Below are 12,684 nucleotides of genomic sequence, written 5' to 3'. Positions count from 1 at the left end.
GCGGGCAAGATAGCTCACTGATCTAAAACACCTGCTTAAGCAAGCTTAGGCAAGGACAGGGACCAGAGTTTGGTCCCCAGCATCACATGCTGCTCCAGCCCTGCTCCCAGGGTGGGCTGAGCAGGTCACCAAGACAAAACAAAACAAAATAAAACAAACAAACAAAAAAGCATAGCAGGACTGGACCTTAACTGCATAACTCTCTCTTTGTCAGAATAGACAAGAACTCTGGGTAGGGAAGGCAGGAAGGATCCTCATGTGGTGTCAGTTTGAGATAGGAGGTTCTACTGTTCTTGGATCCACTGCTTTCTCTGACTTATACATCTACTTGGAAAGACTTCATTCTCTATCTCTATGGTCACATTTTTTTAATGTAATTTTCATTTTTGTTTTTTCATTACTTGAGGCTGCAGTTGATTTTATTTCCTGTCATTCAACTAAGCCCATGGCTATTTAACAATGACTAGGTATTTATTATGAATCACAAACAATGACAGATTAACAGATTTAGAAGAGAGAAATTCCTATCTACAGGAAGTAGCATTTCAGACCATGAGAACTAAGCATTGAGTTCTAATTCATCAACAATTATGACTAAAGCTGCACCCTATCTGCAGGGGAGGATCTTGAGTTTGATGGGGCAAGGAGAGGACTCCAAGGTTAGCTCCAGTCAAGACCCCACAGGTCATTCTACATGCCTGGGGATGTGGCTACAGATACTACATGCCTAGGTGATTGGCAAATTTTAAATCAAATACTAAAAATAAATTATACTTTTTTTAAAATCAACATTTTAGTTGTTTAGATAAAAGAGATTAGTAAAATTTTGGGGTCCTAGGCCAGGGAGATAGTTCAGTGACATAAGTGTCTGCCTGGCAAGCTCAAGAGCCTGAGTTCAATCCCCAGTTTTAAAATAAGGTATCCTGTACTTTGTTACCCAAATTACCACTTTTGATGAATCCTTTAGTACCTTTGCAAAGTTGAGGAAAATATATTGCTTTATTTTTTTTTCTCAATAAAAATCTCATGCCTAAACTGGGTACTAGTTGCAATAGCAATTATGTTGCATTAACTAGGCTTCATGTCTGTAGTGTGCTTAGAATAGGATGAAAATACAAGTATTCTTGGTAATAACATGGATGGATTAAAGTTTATGGATGGCAGAATGTATGAAAGTGGCCATTGGGCCAGGCAGAGAGCTCAGTGGCATAAGTGCCTGCCTAGCAAGTGTAAAACCCTGATTTCCATCTCTGGTACCAGAAAAAAAAATCAGAAGAGTGGCCATCAAGAAAAAAAGGCCATTTAAGGGACACAAGGATGACTCAGAATCACTAAATTTTGTAGTTACTATCATTGAGTGAAAAAAAAACTCTGATGCCATTATCAAAATGCAGCTGTTTTTAAGTTATAAGACAATTCTCATGATTTGAAAAAGCATAGTAAAGCTGATTGTAGTGGTGGATGGCACGTAATCCTAGTACTCTGGGGGCCTGAGGCGGAAGGATCACAAGAGCAAGCACTGGCAATTTAGGGAGACCTTGTCTCATAACAAAATGTAAAATAGCAGCTCAGTATGAAGACTGAGGTCAAAGCAAAACAAAAACAGACACAGTGGCACAGTCAGCAACTGCACGCTGTTCTTCTTGCCTTATTGCACAGGCCAGGTAGGACTTTGTTGAATAACAGCAAAACTGACTGTGCATTGTCCCTGGTCTTAGAAAGAAAAAACTCAATTTTTCATCATTCAGCATAATGAGTATTATCAATTTTATGAATTTACCTTCTGTTCCTATTGTATTTTTAGTATTGTCATAAATGAGCAAAAACCATTTGTCAAATGGTATGATCATATGATCTTTTTCCTTAGTATTTTAAAATAACATTACATTTCTTGATTTTTAGTGATTGAGCTAGCCTTATATTCCTGGAATAAGCCCTAGTTGGTCATAAGATATAAATCTTTTTGTATATTGCTGAATTCTTTATGCCAGTACTTTTGGTAGTGATTTTTAGTGGAATATTCATGAAGAAAATTGGCCCAAAGATTTCACTTTTGGGTGCTATTTTTGTCTGGTTTGGGGATTATAGGGGAGTCTTGGTACATTTAAGCACTAAAACAAAATAGAAGTATTTTGCTAGTTACTACGGAGTAGCTAACAACAGAAATGTATTACTCACTATTCTAGAGGTTGGCAAACCTGTGCCCAAGATACCAGCAGTATCTGGTAGGGATCACTTCCTCATGATGGGACAGCATCAGTGGAATAGCTATGTGCTAGCTGAGTAGACTGGCAAGGAAGCCCCTTGAGGTTTCTTACGATAATATTGGATGACACCTCAATGACCTAATTACCTCTGAAAAGGCCCCAGATTCTAATACATTCATCACCTAAGGTGTTAGGTTTTTGACATACACATTTTCAGGGGATGTGTATTTCAAATCATAGGATAGGGGAATACAAAATAAAAAAAAAAATGCATCAATCTATTCAAATTATCTGTTTCATCCTGGAAGAAGAATTTTAACTATATGCCATATGAGCCGTATGGGGTGCAGGTAAGCACATGTACTAAGAGACCTACTGCATTTGTAGGAGAGAGGACAGGGTAGAGGAGACCTGCTGGAGAAGGTGGACTCCAACACATACAGGAGAGTTAGTCAGGCCAACCAACAGGGAGCATAAGACATCTAGTGTTTCACTCAGAGAAACTGTTAGAGAGGCAAGATATGGAATTTGTTGGTAGATATGTATTGTATATTGTGTGTAGAGCTGGTAAAGGTAGGGTTAAAAGAGAATACTGACTCGAACAAAGCAGTGAGAGTTGAAACTGAGATATAAATAAGGATTTAGTGCTAAGAAATTTGGTACGAACTGCTAATGAACTTGAGTCATTGACTATAATGGTGAGGAATCAGCCTCCTGTGTCTCAATCTCAAAAGATAAAAAGTGATAGACAATAGAAATTCTACTAAATAAAAAGAAATTCTACTGATATCCAATGGAATCTGTGTATATAGTTCTGCCTGAATAATCATAATTTTGATTCTTTCTTATGTGTATGGTTGTTGAAGTTCCTAGTGCATTGGCTCCTATAACTTCTGCTCCTTGAAACAAGGTCTGTTGGCAGTTGGTTTGTTATTGGTTGAACACAGTAAGAAACCTACCTGCAAAGATAATAACATATAAAATCATGATTTGTGTGATCTTGCCTGTCTCAGAACTTCTACTAGATTACTCATTAAATTGCCCTTTCCCATCATTTAAGTTATAAAAGTTACAAATGGAAAAAGGATCGTTTTTAGGGAACTACAGATCCTCTACTACAAGACTGTAGGCAAGAGAGAGTCAACACTTCCCCTGAGAATAACCAACAAATGCTATTGTTCTTTTATCCCAGATAAGAACAATGAAGTTTCAAGCAACAATATTATTTCTCTTATGTTCCTTCCTCTTTTAAGATCCCAATCTTCAAGCTTTAACTGAATTTTCATTGAAATTCATCACAGTCCCCTCTGCAGCTGTGGTCTCAAAATACCATTTCTGCATTTATTTTAGCCCATGGAATAACTGGAGAAACCACAGAGTCAATCAGACTCAAAATGACCCAAATCCTTCCTGCTCTGGAGTTTTCCATCTTCAGATCAAAGCGTTTCATGCCCGTCAGCAACTTTTTAATGCATCTGCCCCTCGTGCGCACCACTTCCATTTAAAGACTCCCCTTGGCTGACTTCTCTGATGAAGTTGTCTGCATGCCAGAAGAACAGCACGAATGCAGAAGCTGCACAGGGGCTCCAGGTCCTCTTTCCAGAGGACTCGATGTTACAGATAATGGGTGACTTCGCCTTTTGAGAAACTACTGTGCTTTGAACTCAGGAAAGGAATTAATTTTCAGCGTGTGCAAACTGTGAAATAGAAATAAATATGAAAGACTCAAAATGTCACTCAGAGAGACCATTGGAAGCAATTACTGGGACTGTCAAAGTAACGTCATGTTCCTCATAGAGAACTGAAAAGTACAGTAGTTTTGTTTGTTCTAATTTAAGCTTAATGTATGCAATGGAGGTGAAAAAGTACTTGGAGAAATTCTGTCCTAGCATCACTTTTTTAAAAACTGAGTTGATCTGGACAGTCCTGACTGGAGAAACAAGACTAAAATAACAATATATTTGTAGAAGAACAACCCAGGTTTCCAAGGGCAATAATCTTGTTTTAGAAAAAGTTGATACTCTTGAGTTACGGGAAAGCAAGGAGAGCTAACACGACATTTTTCGTTGCATCCAGTGGTCAACACTTTGCCTAGCCTCAAGCCCAGAATCATCATTACTTACAGGGGAGTAAGTAGCAAGCACACAATTGAGGCTTTGTGCTCTCAAAGCAATAAACCTAGGGTTTGTATTTTTATTGAAATGTCTGACATTCACACTTGGCCATAAGCTAAACTATTTTTTAAAAGCTGCTTTTATTTTTCTTTCTGTTTTATCCAATCATGGTACTGGCAGCTCTCAACTTGTAAGTTCAACTTAGAATTTTTAGCTTTATGATGGTGCAAAAATGATACACATTCAGTAGAAAGTATGCTCTGAAGTTTATCTTTTGCTGGTGGGTGGTGTTCCGTAGAATTCTCAAGCCCTGAGCTGGATTGCGCAGCAGTCACTCTGTCATCCCTAGGGTCCCAGTCAGCAATGTGCTCACTGTACAATGTGCCACATGCCTCACACGGTGGCAGCCTGCACTGAAGCCATAAATTGAAATGAATTTAATGAATTAACTAGTAAAGAATAATTTATTAAATTTATTTTTATCTTATAATTTCAGTTCACAGTGGCTTTATAAAGTTATAACTCCATCCTAAATCAAGCACAATCTATGTTTCTATACTAAAAACTGTGATTCAGAGCTGGTGTGGTGGCCCATGCCAGTAATCTCAGCATGCCAGAGAGTAAGGCAGGAAAATCACTCTGAGTTCCAGGACAGCCTGGGCTACATAGTCAGTTCAAGGCCAGTCTGAACTACATAGCCAGACACTGTCTCAAAAAATAGACAAAAATGGTGCAATGAAATTTGACTTAGCTATCTTTATTTCTGTATTTATTTTAAAACAGTTCACCATAGTTCAGATTCAATATTTGGTTTATTTTAAAGCAGTTCACCATAGTTCAGATCCAATATTTGATTAATATTGAGTAATCTGGCTAATTTATTTATTGACTACCTATCCTGTTTTACATAATACTTGTCTCTAGAAGAAATAGAAATAATTCCCTGCTTTTCCCCAATCTTCTTTTTCTTCTTTCATTCTCTTTAAAAAAAATCTTTTATTCATTCATTTAGTACAGGATCTCACTGTGCAGCTCATACTCATTGTAATCTTCCTGCCTCAGGCTCCCCAGCACTGGGATTACAGGTGTGTACCCCCATGCCCTGTTTCAGTGGTCAGTATATCATACCTGGGGCTCCACGGCCAGCATGGCTTGTGGTACTAGAGATCGAATCCTGGTCCTTGCACTTGCCAGTTCTAGAATAGACCACTGAGCTATCTCTCCAGCCTACCAGTTTTCTTTTTCAATGAGGGAAATTAAGCATATCTACATTTTTTTTGGTTTCCATTTTCATGTTTCCTTTTAGGAAGAAAGCTGTAGTTTCTGAAATGATGGGAAAATTTGGATGAGTCTATTTAAATTTCTGCTTTGGGAAGGATTCTTTTATGCAGAAGAAATGAAGAAGTGATTGAGAAGGAGGGGAGGGCAGTGAGGCAGCCCAGAGCGAAAGGGAGGGGGTCACTCTCAACTCTAAGTGCAGTTCTTCCAGGAAAAGAAATAGCCTGGGATTTGTTTATCATCCTGTTCCAACCAGCAAAGAAAAAGAAAATACTAATGCACTCCTGGGACTCTCTGAAATTTGCAATGTTCTCATACAGTTATATTTTCTGTTTGGCGCACTTATAAGTCCTTAAACAAGAAGCACACATCTACAGATAAATGCTGAAAGACATCAAAGTTTAATCTCAGCAACAGGTGAGAAAATGTAGTGTGTGGAATGTCAGACAGAAGTGATCCTCAACTAATTACCGATTAGCCAAAAACATGTGTATGTATTTTTAGCAATTAGTGGAGACATCAATAGGAAACATACTATTTAATTTTAGCCATATGGTTTATTTTACTGGGATGGGAGCTACATATCTTTCCCACTCTGCTTGGCTTTTACGATTTCACAAATATATATATTCCATATTCTTTAAGCTACTTGATCACAACAGTGAGACTTAAGAAGATATCCATTTCACATTTAGTTACATTCCTAGAAAAGTAATACAAATGTAACTGAGATTTCCATTCTTTGCAGAGCTGGGGAGAAAAAGAGAAACACTTCATTTCAATTGTATAAAATGTACTTTTAAATTCTTTTATATATTGGTAAAATGTTAAGTTATGCAAATTATATTCTTGACATCCATTTCTAACATTTTTATAACATTTTTTATGTTGTGTTTCTTTTAACACTATTTCCCATTTACTTTTCAATGAGAAATTGAAAAATATCTATTGAAAAAATGGATACAACATTTCTATTTTCTAGTCAGAGCACAGTTCTAGTAAGAGTGAAATACAGTTTTAGTTAACATACAACTGAGATTCATACAAGTTCACTCAGGAAAAACTAAGGTACTTGGAAAATAGAAAGCATCCTTAGACTCGAACATGTATCACATAGAATCTACATTGAAAAGAGCTAAAATGTTAAAAGTGAGTGAGAAAACGTAAATACAAGTTATCTTTACACGAAAAGTAGCAATGAAATGAGATACAGGGGGTGGCAAGTTCAAGCTTTGAAGTCAAGTTCTATTGTATAAAACTGGTTTTCAATTTAATCAAAACTAAGAAATCTGTGACATAATAATCCTTGTTCTTTCTCTCGTATGCCATAGGTATTGAATACAAAACTGTATAATGAAAGCTTTATATTTCGGTTTATGAACTATTTACCCTGTCTATCCAAAAGTTTTCATAGAAAGAGCTTTTTGCACCTCTCCATCAGGCTTGTCTTGGATAAAACACCAGCCAGGTTCCCTTTTCTCTGTTAGGAATCTAAGTCCTGCTGTGGCTGTCTCACTGCAGACAGGCTAGGTGTGGTGAATTACAGAAAGCACAAGGTGCTCTTTTGGCATAAGTCGTTAGAGTGCTCCGTCGTGCTGATGATTTTTAAATGGGAACATCATATTTTACTCTTTTTCTTTCTATAGAGAAATCACCAGTCACCATATGCATCTCTTTTCAGAATGCTAATGTAGAATGACCTTTCTCAGGCAAGAAAAGCAAAGTATCATAACCTGTAGATTTTTATGAATCACTCTTATGTAGCAAAAAAAAATTATACGAAATCAACAAGTTCGGGTGTTTTTTAGTTTCAAAGTGAAGTCTTACAATTCAAAGTAACTATGGCAACCATGAGAAGTTGACTAAGTACTCACTGTTGACCAAAAGAGAGTTTATTCAAATTACTCTTTGTTTGATTAGCCCAAGAATTCATGGTGTATTTTTTGTAGCTTCTTCAACAACTGTAATTAATCACAGAATTTTGGCATCAGTCTTTCCACCAAGGCTATGAATTCTCTTTGAATGAATGGTGATTATTTCTTTGTGTTAAGTCTCTGAGCCCCAAGGCTATTAAAATTCCATAGCTGAGTTTCTCCACATTCTTCAAAGCATTCTGTTTTCAACAGTTGGCTGAAAACAGCATGATAGAACAAGATCCATTATCTGGGCCTATGAATTCATCTACATGTTAGTGGTTATAGCACTTAAACTCAATCATTGGAACACATAGCTTTTGGAGAAAGTATTTCAGAAAATTATACCTGTAAGAGGGATAAGAAAAGATTATGGTGTGATCAAAGCATTGAAACCAGGTAGCCATTCATCCACAGGGCCTACTGAGGTAAGGATTAGGCTACCTAGAGAAAATGAGTTTATAAAATGGGCTAAAATAGCCAAACAATCAGAACATAGTAGGATTAATTGTCTATTTGATTGTTCTGGGATTCTGCTTCTAGATTACCAAGGATCAAAGGGATTGTGTATTCATCTTTTCTTGTATTGATGTACAGAATCCACTTTTTAACTGGTAAGCCAAGGCTTATCAGGACACGAGGGAGATTCCAGGTTTTGTGTTCAGCTTTTGAACATATAGGTGTCCTTGGTTTTTTTGACATGGAAAACAACCAAAACCTTCTCTCCTGATCTTAATCCACCTTTACGTGACAAGTCTGTTTGTGTTGTTTCACTCTTTTCCCAATATTTTCAGATTTCTTTATGCATTCCTCAGTTCCTTCTCTTCTAATTTCTCTCTCCTCTCCCACTTCTTATTGTGTATCTTCCCTGTTACTATACAGTTCTCTTATCCAGATAAAATCAGGCACTGCCCTTCCTTAGCTTCTGAGATTAGATGAGATCGGGTACGCTCTATAGCCTGGCTATAGGCCACCATACCATTCTAAATGACCTTAGAAGTCTTTTCCCATTGGCAGAGGAATCCCTGGCTTCCTCAAAGGTTTTTTTGTATAGGGAAATAGGTGAGAGAAGAGAAAAGAAAATCAGTTAAGTAGCTTAGAGATGTTGGGTTTGGGGAGAATGTTCAAAAGAAATGAATTATGGTGCCTGCAAGCAAAACAACAGACTCGGATGATCCAGCTATCATAAATCCATTTCCTTGTAGTAAAAGTGTTCTGGTTAATAGGAAGAAAACAATATTTAAATTTGGATCAAATATGTAGTGAACTATATATGGAAATAGGCAGAAATTTATCATCTAAAAGAACTATTTTAACCTCATCAGTTTGGGTAATGACTTGAATGCCTAATTAGCAGGACTTGAAAAGATTTCAAAATCTGCATTGTCTTCCTGACTAGGTAGTTATTCTTATTCATTAATTTTGCTCCTCATTATGTTATTTGCTAGGTCCATAGTAATATTTCTAAAATTAATTGAATATTTTCCATGTTATCTATCATGTATTTGTTAATGATGCTAATTTCCACAACCATCCTGAGAAGTGAATTTATTGTACTGCCATCATATTTTAGAGTATAAAGCTACAAAACACTCGAGGTGCTTAATCAGTAAGATTATACACTAATATTAAAACTTGGGCTTTCATTGAGGCTTGACTCCATTGATCAGGCATTTTACTAACTACATATTTGCAGTTCTAAGGCCAATGTGGTGTCCTGCCAGGAGACCTGGGTTTTGGACATCACTTCCAGGAAGGTTCAGGGATAGGACATGAAAGGAAATGAGTTGTAATTTTCAGATCAAATGATGTAATAAGGTCAACAGAGCACAGAATTTTTCACTCACTCACTTTAAGGTGACCCCTACAAATGAAGTGGCCTGGATTATCAGAGTCACCTTTTGTATTTTACCTATCTTACATTTTCTTTTAAAAGACAAAAGATGCTGTGCCGTGCCATATCATCACTGTATGCTTGACAAGTTAATATTAGAAGCAGCAGGAAGATCTAGCACGTGGAACAGCATGGCCAAAGCTTGTGGGGTGTGCCTGAGTGAGGAGCCCCTCAAGCAGGTTGACATGTTCAGACAAACCTTTTCCAGGAGGCTGAGTAATTCCTCTACAGATTTTTTTGCCACAGAAAATCATACACCCAAGTTGGCTCTTGCACGAGGACTCCCTCAATGCGGCAGACCTGACCTCCCTTCGGACCCCACTGGACATCCCTCTCCCAGACCCTCCACACAAGGATGATGAGATGGAACCAGATAAATAGAAAAATAAAGAAGTCCTTAAGTGTGGCTTTCTCCCTGGGAATGAGAAACTCTTGGTCCTGCTTGCTCTGGTCAGAAGTATGGACTCTCAAAGAGAAGCACATTCTGGTGACTGCATGGATCAGCAGGTCCCCAAGATAGAGGATGGAAATGATTCTGGGGTAGAAAACAGGAGAAATTTCTGGAAAGGGTGAATGTAGTCAAGACCAAAGTAGAAGCCTACCAGACACCCCTTTCCATGTACTTCTCAGAATGTGGGGATGCTGTGGCCAAGGCCTCTAAGGAGACCCATGTAATGGATTACTGGGCCCTGGTGCATGAGATAGGAGAGGCAGCCTATGAGAATCTCAGGGGCATGGTGCTGGACCTGAGGGCCTTCCATGAAGAGCTTTGTCATGTCATCAGCAGCAACCTGGAGAAAACTGTCAACTCAAAGGGTGAAGAGAAGCCATCTATGTATTGAGCCCAAGACTAGAATAAAAAATAAAAAACCTGTTCTTTATATAGATTAAAAAAAATATTAGAAGCAGCAGTAAGTGTGATGTTCTATGTAAATGTATTTACAGGGATGTGTAGCTTGGATGAGGATAGAGGAAGGGGAGAGGCAGAGCAATTGCTCTTGACAAAGTGATCTTTGAACTGAATTTAGAAGAGTAAATGAAGAATTGTGGAGTGAAGGGAGCAGTGAAAGATGTTCTATGCAGATAAAATAGAATGGGTAAAAAAAATGTGCCTTTCTAGATCAGCCCAGGCCTGGTTTGTCCTCAGATGATAAAGAGATGGGAGGCAAGACTGGAAAAGGAGGCACAAAGGGAGGGTGGTGGCCCGTGGCAAGGGTTGCAAGGTATGGGATGCCTTAGGAAGTCTTAAAAACTGTGCTACAGTTTGCTTTCATCCATTGAAGGTGAACCTCAGGCAGGGGGCTTAGCTTACTTGATGCACCCCTTTTATAGGTACATCCCTCAGTTACTCACTTCTAAACATTGCCACCTCAAACTAGCTGTAACTTATTTTCCCTGCTGGCTTTCTATAGTCATGATTTATCAGAATTTGGGATGCAAAGACTCTTGGCAAGATTGTCTTTTATGAATTTTATATTATTTCCTTTCTATATTTTTTCCTGTGCTCTTTTTCTTCTTTACTCTTAAATCTGACACACTTCAAAGAGCACCTAGGAAACACCATTTGTAGTCCCTGCCTTACTCTTCTCTGGGTGCATGCAGCAAAGCTCTAGAGTGCCTTTTGAATCCTACTATAGTTTGAGCTCTCTCACTGACTTCCTTTGGTTTACTCTGTCACATGGTATCCTTTGGGTACAGGGAGATGTTCTTCATGTCTTACCAATTTATATTAATATCTGTTCTGAGATCATCCTAATAGAAATAATAAGTAACTGGTGTAATGGTAAGCAGAATGAATTATGCATGCACATGGAAATTGCTCTCTGCATAGCCCTTGTTCTGCCTCTGAGCAGCAGCAAAGGGAATAAGATATCCCTACATGTGTGTGCTCAGCCTCCCAGACCTCCTCTCACCCTACCCAGTGATCCTCACCTCTTGAAATATACACCTTTGTGTAGGCCCCTACTGCACTGCACCAGGACTGGCCTATGGAATCAAAGAATACAGCAGAAGTGCTGTTATGTCACCTCTGCCTGTAAGTTGTAAAAGAATGGTCCTGACACATGGGGATTTCTTTCCTGGATCACTTTTCCTGGGTAAGTCAGCATCCATATCCTGAGCACTCCTGGTGCAACATAAGGAGAGGCTACACGTCAAGGATGGAGACAGCTGGACAACAGTAGCTGGAAACTGAGGCTATAAATCACAGCACAAGTGAATGTCAGAGACTTCTCCTAGCTCTAGGTGACACCAAATCTGGCCCATGCCCCCATGGAAACCTCCAAAGTGAAACGGAGTTGAACTGCTTAGCTAAATGGCTGATAGAACCTTGCCCAGGGTAACTGAGAGACAATACGTAGTATTTTAAGTTTCTCAATTTGAGGGTAAATAATTTTAAAAACATGATCATTCCAACTATATTTGATTTTGGGTTACATAGACAACAAAACAACTGATACTTTATACCTTTGTCTTAGGTTAGCATGAAGGTAAATCTATGTTCCAGTCTGGATTGAGGGTTAAATACATAATAATCCATCTAATCTAAACAAGACCACAAGATAAGAAGAGTGGGGTGGTACAAAGGAGGTTCAGTTCTCCACTGAAGAAATCAATTTGAGCTCTAGCTCTGTGACTTACTGCTTGGTTATCAATGGAGAACTTATTTCTTCTGCTTTAAATTACGGTTGCCTCACCAGAAAAAAAAATTATTCCTCTGTATATCTTTAAGATGAAATGAGTTGGTATGTATAGTAGAACTTTCAAAACTACAGGACTATGTCTAAATAGATGGTTCTTTATATTGTAATGCTTGTGTGATTTGCCTCAACAGGCCTGGTCCCTCAGTCAGCTGGAGGATACCCAGAGATTCTTCTTCTGAGGAGGCTTTTGACCTTCATGGGACTTGGGTGCCAGGCAAAATAGTACTGAGGTCAAACTTCCTTACTCATCCCAGCCCATCTTAACTTTCTCAAGGCCAGAGTCTTCGGTAAGCAACTTGGTTTTTAGAGGAAGGCGTCAAAGAGAAACGAGAACAGTGTGTACTTTTCTAAGGGGTGAACCCCACACGGTCGCTTACAAACAGAAAAACTCCACTTTGCACATGAGGCAGGGAAATAAAAGGGTCTTAATATCACAAAGAGGAGGGGCTGGGGTGATAGCTCAGTAGAGTAAGTGCTTCTCTGGCAAGTGCAAGGGCCTGAGTTCAATCCCCAGTTCAATATATATATATATATATCAACAAAGAGGGTTCCAGGTGACTAATTTCTAAGAGATTT

General features: G+C 38.5%; 1 pseudogene; it reads left to right on the top strand.

The window, feature by feature from the left end:
• The first annotated feature begins 9,537 nt into the window (after positions 1-9,537).
• LOC101589208 lies at positions 9,538-10,248 on the top strand (annotated as a pseudogene).
• The last annotated feature ends 2,436 nt before the right edge of the window (positions 10,249-12,684 follow it).

This window comes from Octodon degus, unplaced genomic scaffold (genome assembly GCF_000260255.1).
Source record: "Octodon degus isolate 3935 unplaced genomic scaffold, OctDeg1.0 scaffold00015, whole genome shotgun sequence".
Lineage (NCBI taxonomy): Eukaryota > Metazoa > Chordata > Mammalia > Rodentia > Octodontidae > Octodon > Octodon degus.
The sequence above is the reverse complement of the archived record's forward strand: the minus strand, read 5'-3'. Positions and strand labels throughout refer to the sequence as shown.